We start from the raw sequence: 16,927 nt of genomic DNA, 5'->3' as shown, positions 1-16,927 counted from the left end.
TACGTCTTGTTTAAATGCATTACAAAAAAGAACGTTTTTTTTTTTTAATTTGTATACATTTGAAAATGTGAATGTTTCAACCCAAATTATTAAATGTACCATTAGTTGAACTGAAAGTCTGAAATATTGGATTTAAATACAATTTAAGATTATCAAAATATAAATGGAGCAAATCGATCCTTTAAAAAAAAATCTAAATTTTAAAAGATTCAAAAATATATTTCCAAAATTGAATAAATTAAAAATGATTTATCACTGCATTAACTTTATTTTCATCTGCATATGAAAACTTATACAATCGTGATTGGATAAATTTTTAAAATTTTGTTATATAAAAATTAAAACAATTACTATTAAAATAGTATAAAAAATAAAAATTAATTAATAAATACAGAAAATTCAATAATAATTTCCAAAAATTTTAAATAAAATTATTAAGAAATTATAAAAAGGGAAAACTAAAAAAAATTATTTTACAATAAAAATAACTATAATAAATAAAAAGCCTAAAACCCAATTTAAACACAAAGCCCAAAGGTAGGATGGCTACTTGGAGCATCGAAAGATCAAGCCCAAACGACAGAAGCTTCATTTGCAGCGTGTTTGGGTCCCCTGATTTGAGTTCCTATGGTTGAAACATTGATGACGGAGACTCTGAGAGTTTAGATGATACCAAGTTTTTTAGCTGACAAGGTACTTTCTTCCTAAAGTTAAACGGTTAGTGATTTAATTAAACATTTAAATAATTAAATGATCTGATTAATAAAATCGAATTATTGACGGTCAAAATGAAAGGGGTTATCAGTTGTATAGTTCATCCAAAATGTAATGAAAATTGGATGTTGGGTTGATTAGAAATGGATACCGAAGAGCAGAAGCAAATGAATGAGAAGACATATCGTTAACTACAAGATTTGGCACGGGGAAAGGGTAAGATTGAGGAGGAGAATGATGATAGCTTTGATTTTTGGGCCAAACCTGGAAAAGATCCAGAGGTCATTTTCCTCGGTTTTTTTTTTTTGCCCAACAGGGCAAAACAAGAATTTATTTCACCCAATAGAGTACACCTGTTTTATTTTGGAAAATACAGAAAATGCTACTACATACGTGAAACTTATAACTTTGAGATGATGAATTTTATTGGATATATTATTTTATTAGACCAGTTAAGTGGATCCTACATTGATCATTATTTAATTTATTTAGTACGACTCGTCACCTCAAAATTACTTTTTTTCAAAAATAATTTGTTAAATTATTTTAAAATTATAAAATAAAAAATAATAGAACTCGTCATATCGATGTGACAAGTTCCTTATGAATTCAAAAGAACTAGTTGTTTATCAATGGCGGTTTCTAACTCGAGAGTATGTACCAAACCCAAGACTATAGAAATAATCGACAGCCCGTCATTTCGGCTTTTTGGCCCCTTTCGACGATTATATCATTGCAAAGCTCCCGGTAAAAAAAGGCCAAATCACCAAGCCCCAACGAGTATTACGATACTCAGTAAAATTATTTAATACAAGCAAATATTGATTGTGTGCCAAATTACCGGATTTATACCGTAATAATATCCTTCCAATCAATTAGAGAAAATACGATCAGGATGAAATAATAACCTCCTCTTTGGTAGAGTTGTATGTCACTTAAAATTCAGACTCCAACCATATCATCCGTATTCGGTACCCACCTAAGACCTCGGGTGGTGGCATCATTCCCAAAACTTTGTAAACAATACTAATACGATTATAATCATTTCGCCTCACGACAGTGGTACAATTCACGAGAACACTCATTTGGTCAGTGACATCTTCTAAATTAATCGTTGCTTCACCACTCGAGAAATGGAAAGTGTACGTCTCGAGCCTCCAATGTTCAATCAGAGCCGAAATCAACACCTCGTTCACCTTAAAACCACACAAAAATGTGGTTGGATATAAACCAGATTGCTGAAGATATATAATCATCCGCTAATACAGATCTCTCGATGTCATTTCGCGTTAACGAGTGCCCGGTTCTTCTTCCGTAGGGAGTTCGAACGACGAAATATGAACATTATCAAGGCGTAACATGTCATGTTGGGAAGACATTTCGGGGAATTCTTCAAAAACTACGAATTTTTCTCAATTTTTTTGTAACAATAAATAGTAAAATTCCTAAACCCTAAACCCATATTTATAACCTCATTCCCAACAGCTATAAACGACTACTTTTTCCAAAAAAATAGACTGTACTCGTCACCTCATAATGACCATTGACAACTGATCGTTATTGTTTCTCATTGTCCGACAACTATAAATGACTATTTTTTTGAATTCTGAAGAGGTGACAAGTTCTATTGCTTTTTTATTTTGAAAATTTTATAAATTATTTTACAAATTATTTTTTTAAAATAATTTCCGGACTCTTCACCTCGACGTGATGAGTCCCATTAAATAAATTAAAATAATGGCCACGTAAGGTCCACTCAATTGAGACCAATAAAATAATGTGTAAACTATACCAGTGACCACCTAACTATAGCCCCTTTTCATTTTGACCAACACTTTTTGATTCTTGTCAATCATGCCACCCAATTATTTAAATGCATTCAAACAGGCCACCTGCCATTAACATTTAACGGAAGTGCTGACGTGATAGTTAATAAAATTAGTATAGTTACATATTTAGTTATTGTTATTTATATATTCTCTCAAGTTGGTCCCAATTTTAATAAATTAAAATAAAATTAATCTTCCAATTGGATGGTTCCCTGTCACCACTAGGCCAAGCTAATTGGTTAATTATAAATTGACTGCATATAATGTATATCTTAACCTTAGTGTAATCTTAGATTCTTAATATTATATATATCTTAACTTTTTTTTGAAATATATATATATATATATAAACTTAAATTAACATCTTAATATTAAAAACATGTTTTGTTCAAATCTTAACTAAGTAAAAATATATATATATTTTAATCTTAAATTCATATTTTTATTCTATATCTTAAATTCAACTAGGATTACAGAGGGCCCACTCAACTAGGACCAATAAAATAATATATTTAATGAAATTTATCACCTCGTTGTGTCCCCTTATACTGTAACATTTACCGCAAAATAAAACTCATTGTTTCCTGTTAGGCCAAATAAACTAAAGAAAATAACCTCAGTGATAAAAAATGCCTTATAATATACTATTTTAACTAATTTTTTTTGGATTTGTTAAAATGACCAACTAAATCGCAATGCGATCGATAATTCGCAACGCGATCTCCGGTATCGCAAATCAGTTTCCAGATTCGCAACGCGAACTTCGACTATCGCATTGCGATTTACATATTCGTATTGCGATAGTCCAAGTTCGCGTTGCGATAGTCGAAGTTCGCGTTGCGATTTTCCAAGTTCGTTGCGATTTTCCAAATTCGCGTTGCGATTTATTCCAAATTTGTTGCGATAGTCCAAGTTCACGTTGCGATACTCCAAGTTCACGTTGCGATTTATTACAAATTCGTTGTGATAGTCGAAGTTCGCGTTGCAATTTTCCAATTTCGTTGTGATTTTCCAAATTCGCGTTGCGATTTATTCCAAATTTGTTGCGATAGTCCAAGTTCACGTTGCGATAGTCGAAGTTCGCGTTGCGATTTATTCCAAATTCGTTGCGATAGTCCAAAATCGCAATGACTGGTGGTATTGTATTTATTTCTTAAGAATTTTCTCTAAAAAGATAGTATTCGCGCGGACGTGCCGAAGACACGTATTACCACGACCACGACCACGACCACGACCACGAGACGAGATGGACGGCGGCGGCGGCGCGCGAGAGTCCCCCTTGTTCTCTATCACTCAACAAGGAAGTGGGAGCCAAGACTTAAATATTATTCCCAATAGTGTTTCCAATACTATGTGGGCTTGAGCATTACCAACACTTGTTTCCAATACTATGTGATTATTCAGGAAACAATTAACAATCATGTACCTTAAAACAACTGAATCAGCAACCAATTGCATTAGTATTATACGATTAAATATGTCATAATTAAAAGTCAATTTACAATCAATCGCGATTATTGTAATTTTAAGCAAAACATTCAAAAACAATTGCATCACTCGCGAGAATAAAAAAAATTGTTATCGTGCAATTACAATCAATTGAAAATAAATTAGAATTGCATGAAAACTAAACGAACCACAAATACTTTTCATACAAATACTAAAGTCATTAACTATAATTCACAAATAATATCACTATTTAAGGCTCAATCAAACATAGTATTGGGAACAAGTGTTGGTAATGCTCAATCACACATAGTATTGGAAATACTATTGGGAATGGTATTTAAGGCTTGGCTTTCCCACTTCCTTGTTGAGTGATAGAGAACAAGGGGGACTCTCGCGCGCCGTCTCGTCTCGGGTCGTGGTCGTGGTCGTGGTAATACATGTCTTTGACACGTCCGCGCGAATACTATCTTTTTAGAGAAAATTCTTAAGAAACAAATGCAATACCACCAGTCGTTATGATTTCGGACTATCGCAACGAACTTAGAATAAATCACAATACGAACTTGGTTACTGAAGTTATTTTCTCAATAAACTACCCGTATGCCCTATTGGGGTTAAAAAAAACCGTGGATTCATCCATAGAGAAGTTTATCAATGGGAACATCTTTGATAAATTATTGAAGGTGGAGGCCCATATTATAATAAAGAGGTTGCGAAAACCTAATTTATTAGTGATGTGAGCTGAAAATAGAAGTTTTGGTCAAAATTGGCGAGTGAGGATGTTATGTTATCTTCCTTCAATCTCCCAAATTCAATGCATCAGATTATGATGAGATACCTTTTCAATCCCAATTGTTCTTTGTCTTCCTTCAAATAGCAAGTTACTTTTCCTATGTACCCAAATTTCGGAAACTAGTTATTTATCAATAATTCAATGTTTGCATGTGTACAGCCCAAGATTCCGTAATCCTCCAAGTTATAATATATATTATTAACAAAACCAAAATATTTATTTTTATTATATTGTAATATTGATATTAAAAAGACATTTGATTAATTTAAATTTTATCGATAATTTTAATTAATCATTTTTTAATTACAAATTTATTAGTGGTTAAGAATCTAAAATAAAATCTTATTATTATGAAATAAATTTATTAACTTTAAACGATTATAACAATTTGTTAATTGGTTTAACATGTTGAGGTGCTAGATCCTTGAATAACTTCCTTTAAATTTTAGTGTTGGGAATAAAGTTAGGATTATGATCTAATTATATAGAGTAAAACTAAAAGTGCTACACTTTTTTAGGATCTTTGCACGAGGGGAAATAAAAAACAGAGATTAATAGTAGAAAATGTGAATATATTCACTAAAAAAATAATATGTTAATCTCAACATTTGATATTTCCTCATCTAACGATCCTAAAAGTGTATAAAACTTTTAGTCTTATATTAGATGTAAGTGGATCATAACCCATAAAGTTAATTGGATTGAGAGAGTCATCCCATATTCGTAATAAACTTTAATCATATCTAAATTAAAATTAATTAATTGACTAATAAATTAGACATCCAATAATTATAAAAAATTAAACATTTATATTATCAAATCTAAAAATAAATTAAGTTACATAATAATTAATTCTTGAATTAATTGAAAATGCAATTTAAAAAAATGCATCCAAAAAATTATAACATCACATTAATAAGAAAAATACATTCAAACTTAAATAAAAATAATAAAAATAATCATTAAATTTTAATAATGCATCAAGTAATTTATAGGGTATAAATTCAATATTTATAACATGACACTAAAAATAATATAAATAATTTATTTATATTATTTTTTTTTTCAATTTAACCAACGTAATAATTTTTTTTATTAAAATCAAGAATAAAATAAAATTTTAGTTATATTTAAAGGGTCAAATGAGATATTTTTATTAATTTAATATATCACATCACATTTTTAATGATAGATAATTTTTAATGATAGATAATGACGCTATACCCATTTTACGACAAAATATAAAGTTTAATGTATATTATAGAACTTTTGAAAATTTAACGTCTAAAAAGATCATTTTAATATAATTTAATATCTATTTTTGAATTTTACTTATAAAATTAGTGATGTTTGACGTCTATTCTAATTTTTTTTTTCTTCTGTTTGTTACTTCACTTAGAATTATAAGCTTAAAGAGACTTTGTGGGTTGTTTTTTTATCTTATTTAATTTATATTTATATTATTTCTATGTTAAGCTTGAAATTGTTTTATTTTATCTATTATCAAAATAATTCTTAATTTTATATAATGTATTGTATAATGATTGAGAATTAGTAGTATTATATAAAAATAATAATAAGTTTAGACATTTATATATTTATTTTATTTATTGCATATGAAAATCTTACTTAATGTTTATTTAATATAAAAATAAATTTTACATAACTGATAAATATGACACAGGAAATTGATCTCAATGACTAAATTAAAATACAAATGTATATATATTCGGGAATAATTCTATAAATATCAAAATTTGTTTAAATTTTATGGACCCTAATATCATTCAACTTAGCCTCATACTCGGAGAATGTCGAAGAGACCATGAATTTTTATTATGGACCCTATTTACATTCTCCGTCGCCGGACAGAGAAAAGTGGATTGATTATTCATTTATGAGTAGTAAAAAGCAACTATTTATTGTACATTTTCTCTTACTTTTCTTTTGGTTCGGGTAGTAGAATTATTTGTCAGTCTCTTGTATTTTTCGAGGTTTGTCAAAATGTTCTTTCTGGCATATGTTCATATTTAGTCTAAATTTTATTTCAATTCGAATAAATCCTTGGTTTTTATTTTTTATTTACATTTTAATCTTTGTTTTTTAATTTATTTTATTTTTACTAATGACTTATAATTTTACATGTTATTCATTTTGGCTCATAATTCATACATATACATTACATTGTTAATATACTTTTATAATTATTTTATATGTATATATACTTAATATTTATAATATCTTACCATTTTAATCAATAGATTTCATTGTGTATATCTTTTATTTATTACCATATTATGATATATACACACACATCTTATTAATTTTACTACTATGCTAATTAATTTTACCATGTATATCTTTTATTGATTATTATATTATGATATATATATATCATAATATAGTAAACAATAAAAGATATACATAGTAAAAACTAATTGCCATAGTAACAGTAATAATTATATGATACATTAAAATATGGAAATATATATATATATATATATATGTTTCAATATTTTAATGTATAATACCAATTAATATTATTTTTATTTTTCTGTGGATTATATATTATTAATTAATTTGTTAAATTGAGACAATATTTATTTTAGGAAAATCTATAAAATCACTTTCTAAATTGTTGGAATACGGTCTTGAGAATTGTTAGAATGAGCAGGTACCCTTTTTACATATTTAAACAAAATTTTGAGGTATTAATTTATTATTTTAATTAGTTATTATACGTATAATACCATTTGTTGAATCATAGCATTTATATATGTTGCATTCGTTTTTTAAATTGAATATTGATTTTTAGCCAAGCTAAAAATTTAAAAATTAATATTGATTTTTAGATTTTGTCAGACTTTGAGTTAATATTGTTTTAATTTAAAAATTAATGAGATGGTATCATAAATAGTTAGATGGTAATCTTCCTTAATATTTAAAGATATAATATTTTTTTAAAAATAAATTCGAGCAAATTGTGTTATTTTTTAATCAAAACAATTATAAAATGTTGATTCAATTACAAATTAATTAATGTACATAATTAAAGTATCATGTCTTAAATTTACATTTAAATTTGTAAATTTTAATACTTAAATAACACATTATCAAGTAGGTACTGCATATTGTGGGGTACTCATCATTTCTTACACATAATTCTCTAACTCAATTTTATTGAATCCCGATTAAACATATAAAATAAAATTTTCTTTAAAAGAGGAAGTCAAAATTTTTTCTTTTAAAATGTGATTTATAAGTATTTGATCTAATATAACTCTAAAAGGTCGATAGCGAGTGACAGCTCAGAAATTTTATAAAATCAAATATTTTTGTTAAAAAGAGGAATAATGTTATTTCTAGAGATTCTAGATTTAAATAGTTAATTTTATAAAATGAATGTTATCAATTAATTAATTTTTTTACACAAATACTATATTGTAGTTAACTCATATTATTATTAAAAAAAACAAAAATATTATATCACGTGGCCCTTGCTCTAATTTCACCCATTTCAACTTGAATATAAGTAAAGCACCAACACTCAGCATTTCATCGTCTTTTCATTTTTAGTCCTACAAGAGGAAACAGAGAAGCGGAGGGGTGTATCGACGGTGATGGAGATGCGAGACATCGACGACCTTCCAAGGAACGCCGCCAACTATACGGCTTTGACGCCGTTATGGTTCTTGGAACGAGCCGCTACGGTTCATCCGTCCAGAAAAGCGGTGGCCCATGGATCTCGAACGTACACGTGGCTGCAGACTTACCAGCGCTGCCGTCGCTTGGCTTCAGCTCTTTCTAAACGCTCCATCGGCGCTGGTAGCTCGGTAATCAAACCACTTTCTGTCTCCTTTCATCACTATTTACAATTTTAAAATATCTGAAACAGTGGAATCTTTTTGCTTTAAATTCTGTTTTGCTTGCTTAGTACTATAGAGAGAACGAAATTATAATTTTTTTGCTTCTCTCCTTTTAAATTTTTAGAGTTTTAAAGCAATAAGCACTAGCATATGTATAGATTGACGGGTGAGGAGCACAGTCGACCCTTAAAAATTTAACATTATTATATATATATATATTATATATCTTTTATTAAAAATTTATTTTAGTTTTCTGAACTTTTAAGTATAATAGTGGATTTGTTTAGTGAACTGAATCAGTCTAGATCGGCAATTATTATATTGTTTGATGTTGTTTTCATGTATTTATATATATAAATATCAGTCTAGAGTTATTCTAGCATCTGGTTATAATATTTCTTAACCATTGATAACGTAAACACATCTATAGACGCATCTGTTGTAACACATGACTTGTAAGGAGAACAACACTTCCTTTAATCATTAAGGTCACTCATGGGTTCATTCAAGATATTTATATTTATATAAATTTTGATAGATTAATAATTTGTATTTTATAGACATCTGAGACATTTTGTTCATGTCGATGTTGTCATGTAATAGTGATTTACATTGTTGGTCTTGCTTGACCCATGTTGTTGTGTTTATTATTTTGATTACGGTAGTATTTGTCCTATGAGAAGGAAGCTTTAATGCTTGATTTATGGTACTAATTTGATATGGGAATTGCCATTTCTTTTAACCACTTGTGTCTAGATTGTTTAATCTATGACTTTATGAAACTTTAATGGTTTTATTGCTTGTATTCATTTTATATATTAAAATTGGCAGGTCGCCATAATTGCCCCAAATGTTCCTGCTTTATATGAAGCTCATTTTGGGATCCCAATGTCTGGGGCTGTTATAAACCCTGTCAACACTCGCCTAAATGCGGCAACCATTGCTTTCCTTTTGGGTCATTCACAGTCCACCATGGTCATCGTGGACCAAGAGAGTTTCAATTTGGCTGAGGATGCTTTGAAAATCATGGAGGAGAAAAGCCAAGGCGATTTCGAGCCCCCACTTGTTATAGTCATTGCTGATGAAAGTTGTGACCCGGAAACGCTTAGGTATGCTTTGGGACAAGGAGCCATCGAGTACGAGAAGTTCTTAGAAAGTGGTGACCAGGACTTTGGGTGGAAGCCTCCTCAGGATGAGTGGCAAAGCATTGCTTTGGGATATACTTCCGGCACGACTGCCAGCCCAAAAGGGGTGGTATTACATCATCGAGGGGCATATCTAATGGCTTTGAGTAATCCTCTTATATGGGGTATAAATGAAGGAGCTGTATACTTATGGACTCTGCCGATGTTCCATTGCAACGGTTGGTGTTTTCCGTGGACACTTGCAGCTCTTTGTGGAACTAACATATGCCTCCGGCAGGTAATTTATAGTCGAAATGATTACTTATTGGGATCCTCTGCTTTTGTTTTTTCCATGATCTGATCTTATTGACTGAGAGTACGAGATGTCTTTAATCCGTCATAAACAGTGTGGATGTGAATGTTGTGTACTTTATCCGTGATTATATGCATTGCAGGTAACTGCAAAGGCTGTCTACTCGGCTATTGCAAAGTATAGAGTGACTCACTTCTGTGCTGCACCAGTGGTTCTGAATTCCATAGTTAATGCCCCACCCGAGGACACAATTCTGCCTCTCCCACATATTGTTAATGTAATGACAGCTGGTGCAGCCCCACCCCCTTCCGTTCTTGCTGCCATGTCTCAGAAAGGTTTTCGGGTGACACACACCTACGGTCTCTCTGAACCTATGGTCCTTCTACAGTGTGTGCATGGAAGCCTGAATGGAATTCTCTGCCACCCGAAAGTCAAGCTCGACTAAATGCACGTCAAGGTGTCCGATATGTTGGTTTAGAGGGCCTAGATGTCCTCAGTACTCAAACTGGTGAGCCCGTTCCGGCTGATGGGAAAACCATTGGAGAAATAGTTTTTCGGGGCAATGTCGTGATGAAAGGCTACTTAAAGAACCCAAAAGCGAATGAGGAAACATTTGCAAATGGGTGGTTTCACTCCGGGGATCTAGGTGTGAAGCATCCAGATGGGTACATTGAAGTAAAAGATAGGTCAAAGGACATAATCATATCAGGAGGTGAAACATCAGCAGCGTGGAGGTGGAAAACAGCCTGTATTCACACCCTGCAGTATTGGAGGTATCAGTGGTGGCAAGGGCTGATGAGCGGTGGGGAGAGTCGCCTTGTGCTTTGTGACGTTGAAGCCCGGAGTCGACAAATCCAATGAAAAGCGGTTAGCCGAGGACATAATGAAGTTCAGCAGGTCCAAGATGCCAGCGTACTGGGTTCCAAAATCAGTGATATTTGGCCCATTGCCAAAGACGGCCACTGGTAAGATCCAAAAGCATGTGCTGAGAGCCAAGGCAAAAGAGTTGGGACCCGTCAAGTTGAGCAAGTTGTAATTTGGTAAGTTGAAAACTAAATTATTAGGCATCAAATGGTAATGATAATAATAATATAAAGCAGGCTTTGCTTTGATTAGTGTTGTATTTTGCACTGCCTAGGCAAGACTAGTGAAGGCTTTTTGCAGTATTTTATGAATAAAACGGTCTCATCAAGTAGTAGGCCTACATGAAATACATTCAACAATCAAATGGATTCACCAATGTTCTTGAAATTCTAAAATGAACGAGGTTAGATAAATGGGAGTAGATCAAACCATCGGATTAAAACATTAGTATTTGATTCAAAATTTCCATCAACTTTGGTTCAAATAAAATGTTAGAATTTTGATCTCATGTTATTATTCGTTAAAAGTTGATTTTGATTTAAATATATGTAGAAATTTAGATTTGCATTTAATTTTATAGTTTTTTAAATATAAATTTTATATATATGTTAGAAATTGAATTAATTTGAAATATTATATAAATAATTACATAAAATAAATATCCATAATCATTAAAACTTTCTCATATAAATCCTTAATTCTCATATACTCTTAATGCATATTAGAATGGTTTAGTGCCTTTTGGGAGCGCAATTGCCCTTTTGGCCAAAAACCAGTTCATGAAACTGTGTAGATGTGTATTTTAGAAACTAGGGTGCTAAATTTTAATTTAAATGACTAAATGATGGTTTAAACAAGTTTCTACATAGATTTAGATTTCTTTTGTATAGATTTGGAGCATTATAAATTCATTAAAAATGCATAATTGGCCTAACCTGTATATAGGTATTGATACTTAACTGTCACAATGTTCTGAAAAACAAAAAATAATTTTAAGGCCCGTTTTGATTTTAAAATCGAAAGACAAAGTTCAAAGAGTCTGTCACCAATCTTTGTTTAGAGTGTGATTGAATCAAATTATATATGAACAATCCTTTTATTTAAGGAATTTAAATCAATCATGTCAATACATTCCACATATATGAGATTACATGAGATATATAAAGAAATCAAAAGAGAATATTCTGATTAACATTAAACCCTGATTTTCTTGTCACTCAAATTAAGTTGCCCAGACAAAATTAAATAATTACACTTACAAGCGATGGTACCTAGCAATTTTGTTTATTATCCTAAATTTTCAAAGATAAAATTAGTATTGATACCTACATAATAATATTGATACCCAAACCTTATAATTTATTTTTAAAAATTCGAGCCTCATTTTGGTATCGATACCCTTACAAGGGCTTATTCGATCGATTTGATTTAGTTTAGCTTTTCAATAAAAGATAAATCGAACCGCACTTTACAGTTTTTAAAAAATGAAATAAAACCGAAAGTGAATGACATAAAAACAACGATTTTCGGTTCAATTCATCAGTTTGCGTTTTTGATTTTTTATTGTTCCCTATTTTTCAAGCTTAAAGGTTAAATCGAGTACAAACATACATCTTTAAATTCACAAAAATATTATTACTTTTAAGATTTTATTTATTTTGAGTTTGTCTTATAATAAATTCAAAATGAATTTGTTTTGTATAATTATTTTTTTAATTCAGTTTAATTTGGAACAAACAATTTTCATATGAAAAAAATGAAACCAAACCGAATTATAAAATTATATTTTTAAATAGAACAACAAAATGAAAATCCTGAATTACATTAAACTGCATAACTCGGTTGCTCAATTTTCTCAGCCCTAACCCTTGCTAAGTAAAGTGTTTTCATGTTTATGAAGCATGTCCATTTCATTTTTTTAATAAACGTAGCATGTTACCTGTGTGCATATGAGTTGTAATAGTGGTGATAACAATTTAATCAAGCAGATAAAACTAAAATCAGAGGTGGGAAGTTATTTATGCAGTTCAGTTGGTACAGTTAAGTTTGTCCAGAAAAACGAATCCACTATATCTTCCCTATAACCCCCTCATTACAACTCGATCTACCTTAAAAATTACGGACCATATATTATACAATTTGTATGTACTCCACGCTCTTACTCCGAAAGGCTAAATTCATACATAAAAGAGAGTAAAAATAATCAAAATGCATTCAATTACTAATGAAAATGAACTGCTTTGTTCTCAACTCCATCTCAAACCCTTTTATATGCGACTGCGACTAAACAAAACTAGTCAGATCTCCACTATTATCTCAAAATGGAAATTCCTTAACCGCTTCCTTATCACCAACCTTCGTTATCTTAAATAAGAAAATTGATAATCTCGCATTAGATGAACTCTAGTTATATCTATTTTCATTTTACAATCAAACCCTCATTTATTATTTTATCTATAAATAAATAAATAAAATTGCCGATATTCTAATGATAATAAAAATGTCTCCAATGTCGTATGCCAAATGATGTAATATATGTGAGGTAGGTTTATTTATACCGTATAATTTTTTTTTAAATTTTACATATTTTATTGAGAATAACCATATTCTCTGTATATAGGTAAATAAATGCGGAAGGGGCGTCGGGAGGGCTGGTGACTCTGTGGGACAGAGACGTGTTGGTCGTTAACAGTATATCAGCTCATAGAAGATTTGTAGCGTTAAAAGGCAGTCTAGTTGGGGATAATAGGGTGAAAGAAGAGAGTTCTTTCAGTAGTTGGTTTCCTTTATTTCTAATTTGAACGCTCCGGTAATTGTGGGAGGGGATTTTAACGCTGTTAGGAAGGTGTCCGAAAGAACAGGTAGCCAATTTAATTTGTCTGCATCGAGAATTTTCGAAGGTTTTATTAATGCCTGTGATCTGTTTGAGGTGCCGAATCAAGGTGCTTTGTTTACATGGTTCAGGGGTGGTGCTGAGGTAGTGGCAAGTAGGTTTGATAGATTCTTGTTGTCATCAGAAATTTTCAGTATGTGGCCCCATTTGGTTCAATCTGTTTTGCCGAGAGGATTATCCGACCATAATCCAATTGTTTTGAAAGACAAGAGGTTAAGGAAGCTTTTTAGACCTTTCAAATGGTTTAATTACTGGGCAAATGACTGTGTGTTGGCCGATAGAATTAGAGAGATTTTTGTGCGTAACAAAAGGGTGGGCCTTGAAAAAATCTTGTCGATTACAAAGAATGCAACCAAAGTCAGAAACAGAGAAGTCAAAGAGAGTTATCCCGAAAATGCAATAGACATTCGTAATAAGATTGATATGCTAGAAGAAAGATGGTTGGCGGATCCGAGTGATTTTCATTATCAGTAGGAGATTATTTCATTGAAGTCAAGTCTTTGGGCTGTAGAGAGAAAGGAGGAACGTGAATGGCTACAAAATCTAGGCTTAGGTTGTTCAAGGAGGGCGATAAAAATAAGAAATTTTTCCATCTTACAGCAACTTCTAGGGGTCGGAAAAATCAGATTAATAAGCTGAAATTTCAGAACATGATCTATAAGAATTAGATGGGTATTCAGAAAGCTTTTTTCAAATATTTTAGTGATGGTTTTAATGAGGTAAAAACAATTCATTTGAAGAGATTTGATATCTCGTTAAAGAGATTAAATGCTGCTTCTAGAAGATTCATTGAGAGCCCTTTTTCGGAAGATGAGGTCTGGTTTGTAATAAAGTCGTCTGATGGATCTAGAGCGCCAGGCCCGGATGGTTTCAGCTTGGATTTTTTTAAGAGATTTTAGAAGTATATTAAAGGTGAAGTAATGAAGTTTATTGAGGACTTCTATTAGGGCAGAGTAGTAGATTTATCCTTTAATAAATCCTTCATTGCGCTTATTCCGAAGAAAGCGGAGACTTTACTTCCTGAAGACTTCAGACCAATTTCTTTAGTTGAAAACATGTATAAGATAGTTTCCCGTTTGTTGGCTAAGAGGCTGAGTTGTTGTATTGCCGAAGTAATTGGAGAGAATCAATTCGCCTTTATTGATGGGAAACAAATAGCTGATTGTAGTTTGATTGTGAACGAGGTTATAAACGGGTTAATCAAAAGTAAGAAAGAAGCAATGCTTTTTAAGGTTGACTTTAGCAAAGCATATGATACGGTAGATTGGCTATTTTTAAACTTGATTTTAAAGAGAATGGGTTTCGGCAGTAGATGGAGAAAATGGATAAATTTCTGTATTTCTACCCTGTCGATTGTTGTCCTAGTAAATGGGTGTCCGTCAAGTAGTTTCTCAATCAAGAGGGGTATTCGGCAAGGCTGCCCGCTGTTGCCACTGCTCTTTACCATTGTTGGCGAGGCGCTCAGCGGTATGATTAAGAAGGCTTTGGACTTGGGCCTTTGTTATGGAATGGTAGTAGGGGATGCTGGCTTGGTTTTATCACATATTCAATTTGTGGATGATGTTCTTATTTTTTCTAATTTAGAAGTTGCGCCGATCTTAAATTTCAACCGGGTTCTTAAATTATTTGAAGTGGCTACGGGTCTGAAGCTTAATTTGGAAAAAAACCAAGTTGTTTGGAATCAATGTGGATGATTGTACAGTTAGGAGTTGGGCAGATTTGTTATTTTATGGTTGGGTGAAGCTGCCTTCGTCTTACTTGGGTCTTCCGTTGGGGCATCAAAAGAATTCGAAGTCATTATGGCAGCCCATTTTAGATAAAGTCAATACTCGACTTCGAAGTTGGAAATGTAAGATGTTATCTTTGGGTGGCAGGCTAACTCTTATTAATTATGCTCTAGTCAACTTCCATGTGTTTTATATGTCTATATTCCCTATGCCTAAATCTATCTCTGAGAGGATTAATAGATGCATAGCAAACTTTGTTTGGAATTCCAAGTTTGACAGGTGCATTCATTGGGTTAAATGGGACAGCATATGTAGGCCTAAATCGTATGGGGGTTTGGGAATTTTTGATGTAAAACTTAGAAATCGTTCCCTGCTAAATAAATGGATTTGGAGGTTTAGTTTGGAAACGGATAGTCTATGAAGAAAGATTGTGGTGGCTAGGTATAATTATGACATGGAATCGTTTGTTCCCAAAGTTGTGAATAGTAAAAATTCCTCCTGGGTTTGGCGTTTTATTGTTAATCAGGTAGGGGTTTTGGGTTCTGATTTTTTTTCCAAACTGAGATTTGTCATGGGTGATGGGAGCAAGATTGACTTCTGGACAGATTTCTAGACTAAAAAACCTTCTCTAAAAATTTCTTTTTCGGGAATTTTTGGTTTAGTAGTTAAAAAATGCGGTAAGATAAAAGATTTCAGGTGCTAGGTGAATGGTATATGGGAATGGAGGATTGAGTTGAGAAGAGAATTATTTGAATGGGAGAAGCCAATCTAGTGTGATTTTATCCTTGTTTTGAACAAAGTTTTATCTGCTAATCAAGGTCTTGATAGAGTTTTCTGGACCAGTACGCAGAACGATATCTACCATCCTAAATCTTTCTGTTTAAATATGGCTTGTGATGGTAGGCTAGAAGATCCTGTGTGGAAAATGGTTTGGCTTAAGTTTGTGTTATGGTTTGGGATAGATAGACGGGAATTTGAGAAATAGGTAATAGGAATAGAGAGAAATTTTAGAGATTTCAGAGAAGAATTGCTTGTTCATTCATATCATAAGGAAAATACATCATCACAACTCGTTTTATTTAATTACAATCTATCAGAATCTTAAGGATGCCAGCTGGCTGTCCTTTGTAACTGAATCTAACAAATTCATTCCTTCTTCATTTGTTTGGCAGATATGGACTATTGGGCTCAGCTATTTTAATTCCCTTGGGCCGCTCCAGCTGTTTCATATCCAATCTACTCCTGCTGATCTGCTTCAGAGGTAAGCTATCTTTATTTCCTTCACGTGCCAGAATCCCCAATCCCTCATTCTCAATCCCTAACCCTCGTCTCATTTCCCCCAATTCTCTCTTACC

At 31.9% G+C, this 16,927-nt stretch overlaps 1 pseudogene; it reads left to right on the top strand.

Annotated features, from left to right (window-relative positions):
• The first annotated feature begins 8,331 nt into the window (after positions 1 to 8,331).
• LOC120201848 lies at positions 8,332 to 11,254 on the top strand (annotated as a pseudogene).
• The last annotated feature ends 5,673 nt before the right edge of the window (positions 11,255 to 16,927 follow it).

The sequence above is a fragment of the Hibiscus syriacus genome, unplaced genomic scaffold, assembly GCF_006381635.1.
Source record: "Hibiscus syriacus cultivar Baekdansim isolate YM2019G1 unplaced genomic scaffold, ASM638163v2 tig00008013_pilon, whole genome shotgun sequence".
In the NCBI taxonomy this organism is placed as follows: domain Eukaryota; kingdom Viridiplantae; phylum Streptophyta; class Magnoliopsida; order Malvales; family Malvaceae; genus Hibiscus; species Hibiscus syriacus.
The sequence above is the reverse complement of the archived record's forward strand: the minus strand, read 5'-3'. Positions and strand labels throughout refer to the sequence as shown.